Source organism: Nicotiana tomentosiformis, chromosome 12, assembly GCF_000390325.3.
Source record: "Nicotiana tomentosiformis chromosome 12, ASM39032v3, whole genome shotgun sequence".
Classification (NCBI taxonomy): Eukaryota; Viridiplantae; Streptophyta; class Magnoliopsida; order Solanales; family Solanaceae; genus Nicotiana; species Nicotiana tomentosiformis.
This window is the reverse complement of record NC_090823.1, coordinates 12,382,729-12,398,691: the sequence shown is the minus strand read 5'-3', so window position 1 is coordinate 12,398,691 and position 15,963 is coordinate 12,382,729. Positions and strand designations below refer to the sequence as shown.

Genomic DNA, 15,963 nt, shown 5'->3' with positions numbered 1-15,963 from the left:
AAAATCGAATTTCATCTAGAATAGTCACATAAAACCAGGACAGAAGAAGCTTCTAATCAAGGACTTGTAATTTGTGTTCATCATTCCGATAAAGACAATATCAATATTGTTCTTTTTTAACCTATTAATAAGTGAAGGTTTTTGGACAACCAAGGGTAAATACGTAATTACAGTTATATATAAATGAGAAGGAGGAGTATGACACAGCTACAAAAGTTGTACTATCTGCTGATTGCAAGTATTTCTAGGGACAAATTGGTAATTTTGCTCCTTTCGTTGTCATAAAGACATTTGTACTATGTATAACACGTGTCTTGCTTATTTTTACACCACTGATCCATCTTTCTCTTTGGAGTTTGGATCTCCATCGTTTCAGAAGCGCTCAATTTCTCTGCTTTTTCAAAAGGTGATGCTCTATCTCTCTTACAAAGAATTTTTCTAGGTTTATACTTCTTCATTTGAGGTGCTTCTTGGTTTCTCAGTTATTTTTACTTTCTTCTTCTGCTATCTTCCTTTCTTATTCAATATTTTTCTGTTTTAAAGAGGACATTTTCTTTGGGTTTACGTAGTTCCCTACTTTTTAAGGTACTTCTTCTTCTTCTTCTTTTTTGGGATAAAACTTAAATTTTTGGTCTAATTTGGTAAATGGATCTTTTACGCTAATAGTTGCTGCTGAGTGTTGGTAAATGGGTGTGCATGGGTTTTTCTTTTGGGTGAATGCTCAGGTAATTGTGATTACAATTTGGTGAATATTTGGTACTTTCCTCTTCTTTTGATGAAGTAATAGTAGATTCCATTACTTTCCTCTCTTTTGAATAATTTTCTTCTAGAATTTTACATGTATGTCAGTAATAGTATGCTATTTGCACATGCATTATGTCTTTCTGGTGAAATTTGTCTTTTCCCTGCACATATTCTTACTAATTTTACCGAACAACAAAAATTGAATCTTTTTCGACGTGGAAAATAGTACCTTGAAAATTCAAAACAAACTTGAACAATAGAGTCTCCATGGCAGAAATTCACCGAATAGACGCATCAATATTCTTTAATTATTTTTATAACAAAGGAAAAAAGTAAGAAATGGCAGTAAAGACAGACAAAAAGAAGACAATTTGGCAGAAGTTGACTACACAAAAATTTCAATCTTACCTATATTCTGACAAGAAAAACAAAGATTTTGGAAGTCGGCTATGCACCTATGGTATTTGATGGTTTGCCCGACTCATCTTGGTTCTAATTATGGTGCTATCCATTTTGTCCTGAAAGTTTTATTATTCGGGACAATAATTTACCAAGTTGTTGTATGCTTATTCATAAGAATGATTTGATGCAGGATACTAAAGCATTTTATAGTGGTGGTGATCAATCATTAAAAAGTAGGAAGGATGATTATACTGGTTATGACAGTTTTTTATTGCCTTAATGTTTTAGATTTACAGGTAAAATAATTGTCACTTTCTTTTAAGTTATTCAAACAAGTTTTGCCTTATAGAATCAGTTGATCATCTTTGGTAGATATTTACATCTGCTTGGCTTCGAATTTCATCTTTGTTTGGTATATGAGAACTTTTCTTCTGCATATGAAATATTAGTATTTCACTGATCTCCCTGTAGCCTTGGTATGATTGAGAATATGGTTGCATTCTTGTGTTTACTAAGCAGGAATTTTTGATGTCTTTTTTTTATATATTTGTTTGCCTAAAATTATTGGTTTGGTAATGGCTAGAAAGGAATGCATCATTTTCTTCAACTTTTGGTTATGTGATTTCTTCTCCTCTTTGTTATCACATATGAAACTCAGTGTTGATTTATTAGTAGGGTGAAAACTTTTGTGTCTCTATAACTGCAATATTAGCAAAGTCGCATATATAAGTGATTTTCTTACATTTGTTAACTATAGGAAGTAGAATTTACAATCTGATGGTTACCTAGATGCAGTAAAGTATTATTATAACTTTAAACATGAGACATGGCTCTAGAGATGAACACAAAAAGCAATATTTATCTCGTTCTAATCATCATAGAGTGATTGAATCTTAATAGAAATTTTTGGTTGAAAGGGAAACTAGGTGATTGCTCAAAAGCTCTTCTTAGAATATGGTGCAGGTAAAACTGCAAAGAGTCAGTCTAATTCTTATTTATGAGAAAAGTCAACAGATGATTAAATTTTTGAAAGCCGAAAGTTATCAGTATGAGCCACATGTGTTTAACAATCCAAACTCCAAAGAGAAAGATGGATCGGTGGTGTAAAAATAAGTAGGAGTCATAAAAGGCAAGACACGTGTTATACATAGTACAAATGTCTTTATGATAATGAAAGGAGCAAAATTACCAATTTATCCCTAGAAATACTTGCAATACAGCAGATAGTACAACTTTTGTAGCTGTGTCGTACTCCTCCTTCTCATTTATATATAATTGTAATTACGTATTTACCCTTGGTTGTCCAAAAACCTTCACTTATTAATAGGTTAAAAAGCAATCTGTTCTTTGTTTTTATTAGTAATATGAAGTGTTAAAAATAAGACTAAAGATTAATGAGAAGATAAATGAAGGTAAAAATGAGACGTTATAGTGTAGAATGAGGTATCCTGCATAATTTCTTAAAGTAATTGAATGCTTGTGCAAATGCAGATTTTAATGCGACTAGAGTATTATTCTACTGAAGGAGGAGTTAATTACAGAACAGAATTTTGCTTCGTAGTTAAAATATGCCAGTAGAAAAGAGTTGGTGCAGATGAAGAAGTGATTGGCCTTACTGCTTTCTTGTGGAAATTGTTTATTACTTTTCCATGTTGCTAAATATGGTGTATGCACATTTTCATATTTCGTATAGTTCTTGTGAAAGTTGTTTGCATTATTTTGTGGAAAATTAATAAACATAAGTTCATTGTGAAACTAAATTGTGGTATCTGAGGTGTTGACTTCTTTATTACATTTAATTAAAATTTCTTCTTATATGTTTTAGTTTTCATATTAAATAGCCTTGAGGACCTAGCTACTTTTGCATGTAGAATTTATATTTTCTAAAATTATAACCTTCTCTTACATCATTCATTAGCTTTGGTATGAAATGACCTTGAGGAATGTTTATGACCTGATTTAATTTAGTTCTTCTGATTTTACATATAGAAGTCATATAGTGCTTTAGAAAATTGAAGGTTTTAAAGGATTTATCTTTGTTTTAATTTCTTGCAGCCTGAAGACCATAACTCTAGGGGATAAAAGGATTAGGAATGAAACAAGTGTCCTTCAGGAGGATGAGACGAGACAATTTTTAATATGCTTCGCATTGCTGCAAAGCTGATGACTTGAATAAGGCTTATACCATGAATCAACCAGGTTGGTGTTTTAATTTTTTTCATATTTCATATATGCTATTAATTTTATCTTTATCCTTGATGTTGAGTTGAACAAGTTATGTTAATGCTTGAAGCAGGTTGCTCAGACATTAGTTCCATTTTTGAAGGTATGTTTCCATGACGAGTTAGGGAAGTTGGGGTTTCACATGTATATCTATTGAATCTATTTCATTTTTCTTTGATTTTTTATTTTTCTATAATTTTTCCACTATGAATGTGATATAGCGGTTTAAAATCGTGCCTGAGCTGTTACATATGCCAAACTGAATGCAAGAGGAGGACTTGTGCATAGCAAACATGAAACTTACATCAAGCAGTTTGGGCAGCTCGATAGGAATCAGAGGAGTACAACTCCTCCCGACTCAACTTGAACATTCAATCAAGTTGATTCAACTATGTTACTGAATCTAAAGTGATGACTCTATATTAAAGAACCTTGATGTTGTCACGTGTTTCAATAACAAGATGAATAACCCCCTTATTTCTAGGGAAGTGAAGCCAAATAGAACCTGACAAAATGTAGTTGAAGCAAGTTTGCTAAGATTATTACTTTACGCCCGCTACTTAAAAATTTTGTTGGGGAAGTTAAAGACTAAATATGTGCAGAACTCAAAGGTTTAGTTAAAAAATTTAAAATGGTGGTTGAACTTGATTTTATTTTTGGATAAGGCACTGGTGAACTTGATTACTCGAAATAAAGGATACTTACAGTGCTCTACTTGAAACGCAAGGTCTAATGCTACTGGAAAAAAAAAGATAGAAGAGGACTTTAAGTTTTCACCATATGAGTCTTGTGCATTCACTATGATTTTAGGTGTTCATGACTTATATAGTGACATGTCCTTCTATTTAATGATGGGAGAGAAATTTACTTCACACAAAAGATGTATACCGTTTAGTATTTACTGATATCTAAATCCTTAATGTATGTGTGTTTCATCACATACCATCATCTGCTTATGTAACATTTTGTGATGAATTGTCAATTTACTTACATATCAGGATAGAATATATTCTTTTAATGTCAGTGCGACCAACAAAGAAGTCAGACATTCAGTTTCGCCATTATCACTTGAAGATGCAGACATGCAGCAGAACCGTAAGTGAGTACTTACAAAGTCCAAGGAGCAATACACAATTGCATCTGGTGAAAAAATAACTAAATAACTAATTAGTGCATCAAATGATTCTTAAGTATTGATGTGAATGCGATTGCAAGGCCTTTTTGATGATGTCAAGTCCTGGAAATATCCTTGCATCAGCATGAGTTGTGGGCGGTCTTGGAAATGCCAGACTCTTTGTTCTTTGTTCTATACTACAGTATTGTTGCTCATTAGGTTCTTAAGAATCTTATAAGTTATGGTGTTCATCCTAACTGGTGAAATCTGAGTCGTGTACAAATAGTAATTTATTGTACAATTTTAGCAAGTGTATAAGGTAATACCTATACTATATCGTCGCCCGTGCTATGCACGGGCATTCGTTTCTAGTCTATTCAATAATTGTAACGACCCGGATGGTCGTTTTGCACAATTGCGTCCAATTCGGCCGTTTAAGGTCTTGAGTAGTTTCTCCTAGTGTATTATGACTTGCGTGCATCATTGGCTCGGTTTTTTGAGTGGTTCGGAAATGATTTTAAATGGTGACTCTCATTTGAGAAACTCGAAGTTGAAGGAATTGACCAAGTTTGACTTTATGGGTATTTGACCTCGGATCGGAGATTTGATGGTTCCGGTAGGTGCGGATGGTGATTTTGGACTTAGGTGTATGTCCAGATTTGCATTTGGATGTTTTTAGAGGGTTTCGGCATCATTTGGCGAAAGTTAGCAATTTAAAGGTTTAGAATTTTCCAAAGTTTGACCATAGTTTGACTTTAAGGCTATCGAGTTCGGATTTTTGTTTCAGGAGTTGGAATAGGTCCGTTTCGTCATATGGAACTTGCCTGCAAAATTCGTTGTCATTTGAAGCTGATTTGATATGGTTCAGACGCTTGGTTGCAATTCTAGAAATTTTGAAGTTCATTGTGATTCTCATGCATTTTGGCGTCCGATTTGTGCTTCTAGAGGTTATTTTGGTAATTCGATCGCGCGAGCGAGTTTGTGCTATGTTTTTGGACTGGTGTGGATGTTTGGTTTGGAGCCGCGGGGCTCGTGTGTTTCGGATTGTTTTTGTTAAATTGTTGAGTGCTGGTACTAGTTCCATCGCATTTGCGATGTTTTTGTTGCAAATGTGACTATCGCATTTGCGAGGTAGTCCTCGCATTTGCGAACCTGGGCTGCTAGGGGAAGGGATCGCATTTGTGAAGAAATGATCGCTTTTGCGAAGCCTGTTCGACATCAACCTCTTTGTTCTTGTTTTTCTTTGGACCTCCACCAAAGACAAAACCAGAATTCCCGAAGACGGCGGTTCGAGAAGACATATTGATAAGAAATCTGTGAAGAAGTTTTTTACTAAAAGGGTTGAGCCTTGCAGAAAAGCTCTAAGGAGTTTCGAAGAAGAAGGAGTTGTGAAATTAATGAAAGCAAGGAAGTAAAAGTGTTGAGTAGCGGAGAAGTTATAGACGACAAAAATTGTGATCATGATTACCTCGAAAACCGGCGAAAATACTTGCTGAATCACGAAGCAACACGTGTTCGGGATATTAAATGCGAGGAGACGTGCGTCCCTTCAAGTGTTAGATACCGTTCAGGAACTTTCCCGCCAAGAAAAGGATGCTCATCTACTTTCCGGTAACACTGAATTGCGTCACCGAAAAGTAGGGGGACTATCTGTATGGGGTAAAATTAGTTAATGACAGTTGGTCGAATGGTGAGGTGACACGTGGAACCGAAGGTAGGTGAAAAATGAACCAACACATAGCTATCACTGGGTGCGGGTGTGTGGTCGGTGCATGATGGGTCCCGAAGGAAGCACTGCCGATAATAAATATTCAAAGGTTTGACATCGAATAGCATTTAATGAGCAGTTGTTACAGAAAATATCTGCATTCAAAGCCAGCTGTTATACACCCATCAATGATGTTTTTATTCTTATTCAAGATGAGCTTGATTTTAGGATTTGTCTCCCTATGTAAGGCTATAAATAGGAAGATTAACATCCAATGAGGGACAAGAAATTTCTTGTACAAAAAAGGCTATACTCTATCACCATATACTTAGTTTTAGCACTTGAACATTATATTTATTATTTCCACCGCGAAAGGAAAATGTCCTTAGTCATGCTTGTTATCTCTTTTAATTTCAGTCATTAATCTTATTTCTGTTCCTTTTTATTTATCACTTTTGGATCAAATCAATTTTTTTAATAAATCACGCTATAAATTCAATTGTATTATTTTACAGCTAAACAGTGCATTAACATTTTGATGATATTAGAAATAGTCACTGAGTTTAGTGTGCTGGAGTTTTCCCCTTAAAAGCTTCGAAATCTAGGATTTTGCATGTGGAGAATTTTATGATTTTATTTGTAGAGAATTTTAAAACTCCAGGAACAAATCATGGGTTGAATAAATGTTTAAACTCCAATAGTCCTATTTTTTTGTGTTTTAAGTAGGGATAATTTTGTTTAGATTTTATTTTCCCATAAAAATAGTATTTTTTAAATTATATCTCACATACTAAATAAACTCTAACAACCGGTCAAAAAAATGGCTACCCCAGCCAATATTTCTAAACATTTGCTGATAGATCCGCCCAAGCACACAAAGGGCCGGCCAATATGTACTAGGATGCCCCGGCCCGCTCAATCAAGCTTGACATAGGCTTCTGTCAAGCTTCAAACTTTTCGCAGAATTGGTCCCAGTCCATAGCAATAGAACTCAGAAGTAAGCAATTGAAGCTCTATTCAAACTTCTTATTGCCTAAAAGATATGATTTAGAATCTCAGCGAATTCATAAAAATGTTGCTGAAGTTAAATATATGCACAAGAACTGGAGGAACCTTGCCTAGGCATAAAAAGAATTTCAAGATTCTTTGGTTTGGTTCAAGTAATCATCGTGTTTATGTTGAATTTTCTGGAAAAATTGCAACTTTTGAATCAAGAATCCATTTTGGTGGAGACCCATTTGCTTATAGTGGAGTTATTGCATTTTTTTCTTCTTGTTCATCTAGAAGTGATAGCTCTAGACTCAATAATTTCTACTTGAAAAAAGATCATTATGATGATACTGGAGATGAGAATTTTGTAAAAGAATAATTTGGTTCTAAAGAATGTAAAGACTTGAGCTTTTCTGATACTTTTTGTGATGAAAATGGAAAAGATTGCAGCTTTAAAGAAACTTCTAGTAGTTGTGGATGAGTTTGAAGAGTCAGAAAATGAAGATGGAGGAGGTAGTTTAGACTGTATTGATGATGATTTTAAGGTTTTGGATTCATTTGGTAAAAATCAAAGGCAAGTGAATCGGGCGGAGAATGTTGTAGTTATGAAAGGATTGAAGGGTGAAATGAGACACCCTTTGGTGAAGGAAACATGTAGGTTAATTGCACGTCAGTCGTGTTAGACTCCGAAGCTTGAGATTGAATTGAGGCGTTTGCTAAGAAGTATGAAGCCTCTTCAAGTTTGTGGTATGTTAAGGTCTCAATCCGATGAAAGGGTCGCTTTGAAATTCTTTTATTGGGCGGACCAGCAATGGCGGTATCGACATCACACTATTGTTTATTGTATGATGCTTCAACTTCTAAGTAGGACAAAGTTGCGTCAGGGAGCTAAGCGCATTCTTAAGCTGATGGCGCGTAGAAGAATTCCGCTTAGACCTGATGATTTTGATTGTGTGATGGTTTCTTTTAGTCGAGCTGGACATTTAAGGAAAGAAATGCAGATCCTGAATGTAATGCAAAGAACAGGAATTGAGCCGGATTTGTCTATATGCAACTCTGCAATTTATGTTTTGGTGAAGGTGAATAGAATTGAGAAAGCATTGAGGTTTCTTGAGCGGATGCAAATAGTTGGGATAACACCAAATGTTTTTACATATAATTGTTTAATCAAAGGTTACTGTGATGTGCATCGAGTTGAAGATGCATTCGAACTGATCGCTGAGATGACATATAGGGGCAGTTACCCAGATAAAGTTAGTTATTATACGCTGATTTCATTCTTTTGCACGCAGAAACAAACCGATAAAGTCAAAGAGTTGGTGGAGAAAATGGCTAAAGATAGTAACTTATTGCCTGACCAGGTTACTTATAATACAATTATACATATGCTTTCGAAGCACGGTCATGCTGATGAAGCGGTGGGATTCTTAAGGGAAGCTGAGGAAACAGGATTCCAAGTGGATAAAGTGGGTTACAGTGCTGTGGTAAACTCCTTCTGTAAAGACGGAAGAATAAATAAGGCAAAGGAACTGGTCAATGAAATGATTGCTAAAGGATGTAATCCTGATGTGGTTACTTACACTGCAGTTCTGAATGTTTTGTCTTGTAGGGAAAATTGATCAAGCTAAAAAGTGACTTCAACATATGTACAAGCACGGTTGCAAGCCAAACACCGTATCATATACTGCCTTATTAAATGGGCTTTGCCGGAGTGGAAGGTCTGCGGAGGCAAAAGAGATGATGAGCATGTTTGAGGAGTCGTGGTGGAGACCAAATGCTATTACGTTTAGCGTGTTAATGCATGGCTATCGTTGGGAAGGGAAACTGTCGGAAGCCTGTGATGTGGGTAGGGAAATGATTGCAAAGAGGTATTTCCCTACCCCTATAGAAATTAACATGCTAATTCGATCCCTTTGTCAAGAAGCCAGAGCAGATGAAGCAAAGAACTTTATGGAAGAATGTTTGAAGGAAGGATATGTTGTTAATGCGGTGAATTTCACCACTTTAATTCATGGTTTCTGTCAAAAGAATGAGTTGGATGCTGCTCTTTCGGTTCTTGATGACATGTACTTGATTAACAAACATCCTGATGTTGTCACATATACAACGCTAATAAACGGATTGGCAAAGCAAGGAAGAATGGAAGAGGCTCTTGATCTAGCCAATAAAATTCTTCATAGGGGCGTGATTCCTACTGCTGTGACGTATTGTACGATCATCCACCAATTTTGTCAGCAACGAAGGGTGGATGATTTGGTGAAATTACTGGAGAAGATGCTTTCAAGGCAGGGATGTAAGACTGCTTATAATCAGGTTATTGAAAAACTTTGTGGTTTCGGATATGCTGATGAGGCGATCGATTCTGATGACTCGATTATGTGTTAATGAGTTCCGAAGGATTCATCATGGTTATGACCACGGCCGGATTTGGTGTTTGCTACAGGTATAGAAGTTATATTATGTGAGGTGATGTTCTCTTGGATTGAGTTAAATGAAAGGTTCGCGGTTGATGAGATGTTCAATTTGCTCATGGTTCAGAGTTGATTATGGAATTTTCGTAGTGTCACGAGTTAGCATGTTAGAGGTGATGCGCCGTGTGGGGTTGATAAGGTGCATGTACAAGGTTGCGGTTTAGTTTTGGAGGGAAGGATATGAGTTCTTGATGACACGGACGATTTCGGGTGTTTAAGAATATGTTGGCACTATTTATTTTCACCAGAGGAGAGTTCGCCTGTTGGCAGGTGCATTGTGTTTTGACTTGTGGATATTGTTTTGTAAGATGGAGTATGAGTGACGTATCAGCCATTTGAATAGCGATGTTGAGATCGAATATGAAGATTCTGGTATTCGTGAGGTTCAGAGGCTAGATTTTCTCGTTGGTAGACTATTCTTGATTGCGAATTATGAAGAAATGTTGGGGATTGGATGACTGATGACATGTGTTATGGGAAAGGTTGCTATGGATTTTGGAAGGTTAATTACCTGCTTTGGGAATGATCAGAATTTAGTTTGAGGATTATTTGTGAGCTTAATGAGAATGTTTATTCTGTATCGAATCGGATCTGTTTTCTCCTATTCAGCTGTTACCACAGGTATATCATCGGGCGGCATGGATGTTATTCGCGCCTTGGTCTATGTTATGCGTTCCTCTCCTATGCTATGACGGGTTATGAGGGTTACATGATTCTTCGCACGCATATTGTAATTCTGTTTGGGCCTTACGGCATTATATGCGAGATGACCCTCGTGATGTTGACTTGCTTATTGCATCATAGTGGTGTTTGTCTTTCTTAGCATTGTTGTGCCTAATCATCTTCCCATAATTATATTGGTGCACTCTATCGTGTTTGATGTTGACGCACATGTAATCAGTGACCCCGAGTATTATGGCTCAATGGATACCCTATGTGGACTGATATGATGGGGTCGGATTGCGCGCCGCAATGGTACTGTGATGAAATGTAACTCCTTATACTTATTTCGTGTATTTTGCTTTCACCTTGTTGAAAATAGTTCATAAGAAAATGTTAAAATTATCCTGTCTGCTTAATTGGCTTAGTAGTTTTCTTATTTAACTTTCCTACCATTATCTATCATGTCTGAATTGTTACTTGTTGAGTATATGGAACCGCAATGTGTGGGGGTCCATATGAATTTTGTTGAGACTTGTCGATTGGGCTGCTTGTATAGGCTGAGATGAGGTTTGTAGACCTGAGATCTGCACTATCGTATTGGGATAAGGAGTGTTTGGAAGAATGATACTATATTTCTGCTGAGGATTCGGGCAATGGCCCTGGTCGGACGAGTGAGCTTCTTGGCTTATTGATCAGATGAGTGGTTAAAAGATTTTGCATGTTTCTTTCATCATCAGCAGTGTGTGAAGGTTTTGAACGAGATTCTAATCGATATGACATTTACTATTAGTACCGAATTTGTTTTTGGGCAGCCATGGTAGTCAGCAGTTACTGCTATGAGTATCTGAGTGATGATGTATATAATGTAATTACATCTTGGGTTATAGTTATGACTTACTACAGCTTGTTCAGACTTATACAGTGTGTAGATGCGAGATTCGAGCCTTGTAATGAATTTCGGATGTTGAAAATTTGGGTTCTAAGGCTTATGAGCTAAGGTTGAAGTAAGGATCTCCAGTTATATTGTGTTGGCAGGCTTATATAGAGCGGGATGACGTGGGATCACCCCCGGGTATGTGCATGGTAAGGTTACACGGCGGTTGGACAGCTTAGGAAAAACTCTTGGCACGTTCGAGGACGAACGTATATTTAAGTGTGGGAGAATGTAATGACCTGACCGGTCGTTTTGAGCATTTTGTAATACCATATATATTAATAAGGGCATATAAGTCTTTAACTAAAGTTATAAAAAAATAATAATAAGACAATGGGCTACAACCCATAAGAACGAGAAACGGGAAAAAGGGGAAAAGGGGAATAAGGGGAAAAGTTGCTGCTAAACAACAGAAGCTAAAACAAATAAAGAAAGAAAAAAACGATAGAGGAGGAAACAAAGGAGGAGGAGGAGGAGGAGGAGGAGGAGGAGGAGGAGAAGAAGAAAGAGGCTAGAACCAAACCTTGAGAAATTTTAAAAATGCATTGGTTCTTACGGGTAATACTCGAATTTCTCATCTGGGTTCTTTTCTTCTGGTAATTATTTTTTATCTCAGTTTATATATTTGAAGGGTTTCACATGATATAAGAAATTTGATACCAATAAGAGTTATTCTGGGCAAATTATGCAATTAGAAGTTGGCTCAATGCTACTGTAGGATAAATTCACTTGGAAAAAAGAAGGGTATTGATGTATTTGTACTTAAAACTAGTCTCATATATATGATCTTTGTTAGGTGTAAACTAAGTTAGGGTACAAGGATTGAGTTTTGGTGTTTAACTGTATTGTAATGGACAATATCGAATTTGGGTTTGAATGTGGTAAGTCTAGTATTGAGTACAAAAGATAAGTACCAATTAAGAAAGAATATTATGGACAATAATGTTATTCCAGTTTCAACTTATGCACACGATTAAGGAAATTGAACAGTACATGTAATAAACTATATAAATACCTTTCTATTTAAAAGATTTTGGACTAATTTAAATTAATCATAGCATGGGTAAACATAATTCGGCGAATTGATAATAAAATATAAAACTCGGAGGATTGAATATTCTAAATTAGTGATGGATTTAGCCTAAATGAGGCAATTAACACGAGACCGATGTTGATGTGGTTATAGATTGATTGAAGAAAGTCATACGGATCGTTCGAGGTGACGAGTTTGGTATTTCGCACGAGTACTGTGAGTAGTAATCTTACCGCAATTTTTGTTTCCATAACTTGCATGATTTACACATGATTTTTAATATGAATATGTTACCGATTATTTTGAGTTGCATGTGGGACAAGTCTTTTATTCGATATGATACCGAAATAGTTATTTGAGATGATTACCTTTGTTTTAAATATTGCCGTTGTTACTAGATCTGTTTTACCGTTACTTGAATTTACCGTTATCGAAATGAAATTATATGATTGATAAGAATCGAAATGTCGTATATTGTTTTAAAATATTTTCTACGAGTATATACGAATTACAAAGATAAGTATAAATGGGAAGGATTCCATAGCTAACGTGAGGTTCGTTAGACCTGGTGCACCTTGTAATTACCGATTACCGTTACAAAACTCGCTAGTGGGAAGGTAGAACTAGCATACCGTTACCGATTTCCCTCGAGTAGGGACTACCGTTATGTTTAACTTGTTGCGAAGAAGTCCACAGTTATACCAATTACATGATCCGTTCATTGAAACCTTCCAAATGTGAATATTGATATTATACAGTGGTTACCGAGCTTATTACTGAATTGTTAATTGTATTATACTACAAGAAAAAATATGATGAGACTGAAAATAAGTTATTATTTCTGGAAGGGCATTTTTATATTATTTTCTGTTCGATATACTAGCATGTTTTCTGACTTGTCCCCAATAAAAAAAGGTTGTGGTTAAGTGTTATTACTCACTGAGCTAGCAACTCATTCCCCACTAATATTTTTTTATAGAAACAGCAGTTGACGCGGGCAAGGATTTCGTTAATTAGAGTGCACATGTTGATAGTTCTTGGTGAGCCTCGCACTTGTTCGCGTGGGCGGAGACTTTGTTTATTGTAATGGTCTTTCTTTGAACTCTTAGAGTCCCTCCATAGTCATTATTTTAGTGCCATGAATATTATTTGGTTATTATAGTCTTATGTTGAGTATCGTTCTTTATTATCAAAGTTGGAGATAAATTAGTATTTCTGGTTGTTAGTGGGTTGATTAGTAATGGTGGAGACTTGTTTTGGTTAATTGATAAGTTGTGAATTGTTTGATATGATATTATGATGTTTGGTTGTTGATATGAGACAAGAAAATTTTTGGGACAGTCCAAAAACAGGAAAAACTCTGTTCGATTTTCTGTAAAATACCGATGAGGCTTACTTGGGGGCACTTGCTCCTAAGTATCGGTCATGATCCTAAATTGGGTCGTGACACATTTGCACTTGGCTCGGTTATTTGAGGGCATGAGTAGCTCCGTGCGATGTATTACGACTTGTGTGTATCGGCGGTTTTGATTTTTCAGGTAATTCAGAATTGATTTGAAAAAATAAATTTCATGATTGAAGCTTTAAGTTGGAAGAGTTGACCAAGTTTGACTTTTTAGCATTTGACCTCGGATTGGAGTTTTGATGCTTCCGTTAGGTCCAGATGGTAATTTTAGACTCGAGCGTATGCCCAGATTTGCATTTGGATATTTCTAGAAAGATTCGGCACTAATTGGCGAAAGTTGGAAATTTGAAGGTTTGGAAAGTTCATAAGTTTGACCGGAAGTTAACTTTGAGGATATCGTATTCAGATTGTGGTTCTGGGGATTGGAATAGCTTCAACATGTCATTTGAAACTTGTGGGCAAAATTTAATTTCATTCCGGGTTGATTTGATATGTTTCGGCGCGAGTTTTGGAAGTTGAAGGTTCAAAGTTCATTAAGTTTGATTTAAGGTGCGATTCGTCGTTCGATGTTGTTATACGTAATTTGAGGCCTTGAGTAGGTCCATGTTATATTATGAGACTTGTTGGTATGTCTGGATGGGGTCCCTTGGGGATCGGGTGAGTTTTGGATATGTTTGGGTTGTGTTGCACTCGTTTTTTTAAAATGTTTCGACGTCCTTTCTTCAAGCATAAATGGTACCACATTAAGAAAATGAGCTCCAATTTCTGTTTTGATTGAAGCATTAGATCCATATCGTAATAACATAGCCAGCAAAAAGAATCATCGAATTTGGACATCGTTTGAGGAGTTTATGGTCATTTTACTAAGAATTGGGTTGCCAGATTTTTCAGATTAATTATGAAATTGCCACTGACTTCGTATTTAAAAATCTGCACTATTTTCAAATATTGAAACCAAAATATCTCCTTCATTATAAGATCAAATGGAGTGATTCAAAAGCCTAACTTGACTGAAATTTGACAAGGAATCCATTGGAAGCATCAAAAGTGAGTTTCGGGATCGTTTGGTACACGAAACGAGGCAGAACAGTGGGGCAAAAATAATTAATATTGAGAATTTGTTCATTTAGTCATATTTTGAGTTGGGGAACTCGGATTTGGGCGATTCTTGAGGCGATTTTCACCATATGGATTGAGATAACTGTTTTCTACTTAGCTTTGGTTATATTTCGTGAATCTATCTTCATTTTTGGTAATTGGATTATGAATTTTAAAGAGAAAATTGAGGGTTTTTGTACAAAGTTTCATAGAGTGAAGTTTTGAGTTTTGAACATCGATTCAAAGTTGGATTTGGGTGAAACTAGTATGGTTGAACTCATAATTGAATGGATTGTTGGATTTTGTGAGTTTTGTTGGGTTTTGAGGTGCGGGTCCGAATTTGACTTTTTTGTTGACTTTGAGTAAATGTGCAAAGATTCGACCTTTTGATTTCTATGGAATTATTTGATGATTTTGAGTTGCTTTTGGTTAGTTTCGAGCCGCTCAGAGGATGATTTGAGCGGGATGGCGCTTCTAATGTATCGATTTGGCTTGTTTGAGGTAAGTGTCTTGCCTAACTTTATTGAGAGAAGTTTTCCTACTAATTGACATTATTTGCTACATGCGGGGGCGATACATATATGAGGTGACGAGCATATATGCATGTGCCAGGGTTAGTCATGCTCGAGGGTCAATTATACTATAAGTTGCGCCTTGTAGAATTACATGACCTCCTTGCTTCATATCTTACTTGACTTCTAGATCACGAAGAATATGGAATTAAATGTTAGAAACCAAGATTTTGTTTATTATAACTTGATTAAAATTTGACGGAATTTTAAAAAACATTGATGTTTCTAATTCAGTCATCATTATACTTAATCACTAATACATTGCTACGACCGTTATTCTTGAGATATTAGATTTTATACTCGTGTTGTAGATCATTCTTGATATTTATTGAAATACTTGAATAATAAGGTTCTTGAGGGTTTATTGAACTATTGTTGGATTGAAAGTTGTGATTGGGGTTCATTTGGAATATTCGTTTAACCACTCTCCTTGACTTTATTTATGCTTCCTACCTTATTTGTCATTGATATACATATGCTTGGTGAGGAAGAGTGTAAAGCACAGAGGGTGATGCCGTGCCATTTCATATATATTATCATGTAAAAGAGAGTATAAAGCACGAAGGGTGATGCCGTGCCATTTCATATATCTTATTATGTGGAGAG

At 35.9% G+C, this 15,963-nt stretch overlaps 1 long non-coding RNA gene and 1 pseudogene across 4 annotated transcripts; both read left to right on the top strand.

Moving 5' to 3' along the window:
- Positions 1 to 323: 323 nt before the first annotated feature.
- On the top strand, positions 324 to 4,857 carry LOC104092337 (uncharacterized). Of its 4 annotated transcripts, none has more exons than XR_685426.4 (4): positions 324 to 406; positions 3,202 to 3,345; positions 3,443 to 3,472; positions 4,368 to 4,857. It is a non-coding gene; the product is annotated as an uncharacterized lncRNA (long non-coding RNA). The 4 variants fall into 4 exon arrangements; XR_011413052.1 differs by lacking the exon at positions 324 to 406 and adding an exon at positions 435 to 585; XR_011413053.1 differs by lacking the exon at positions 324 to 406 and adding an exon at positions 608 to 725.
- A 2,163-nt stretch (positions 4,858 to 7,020) lies between these two features.
- On the top strand, positions 7,021 to 10,748 carry LOC104092336 (pentatricopeptide repeat-containing protein At1g09900-like; annotated as a pseudogene).
- The last annotated feature ends 5,215 nt before the right edge of the window (positions 10,749 to 15,963 follow it).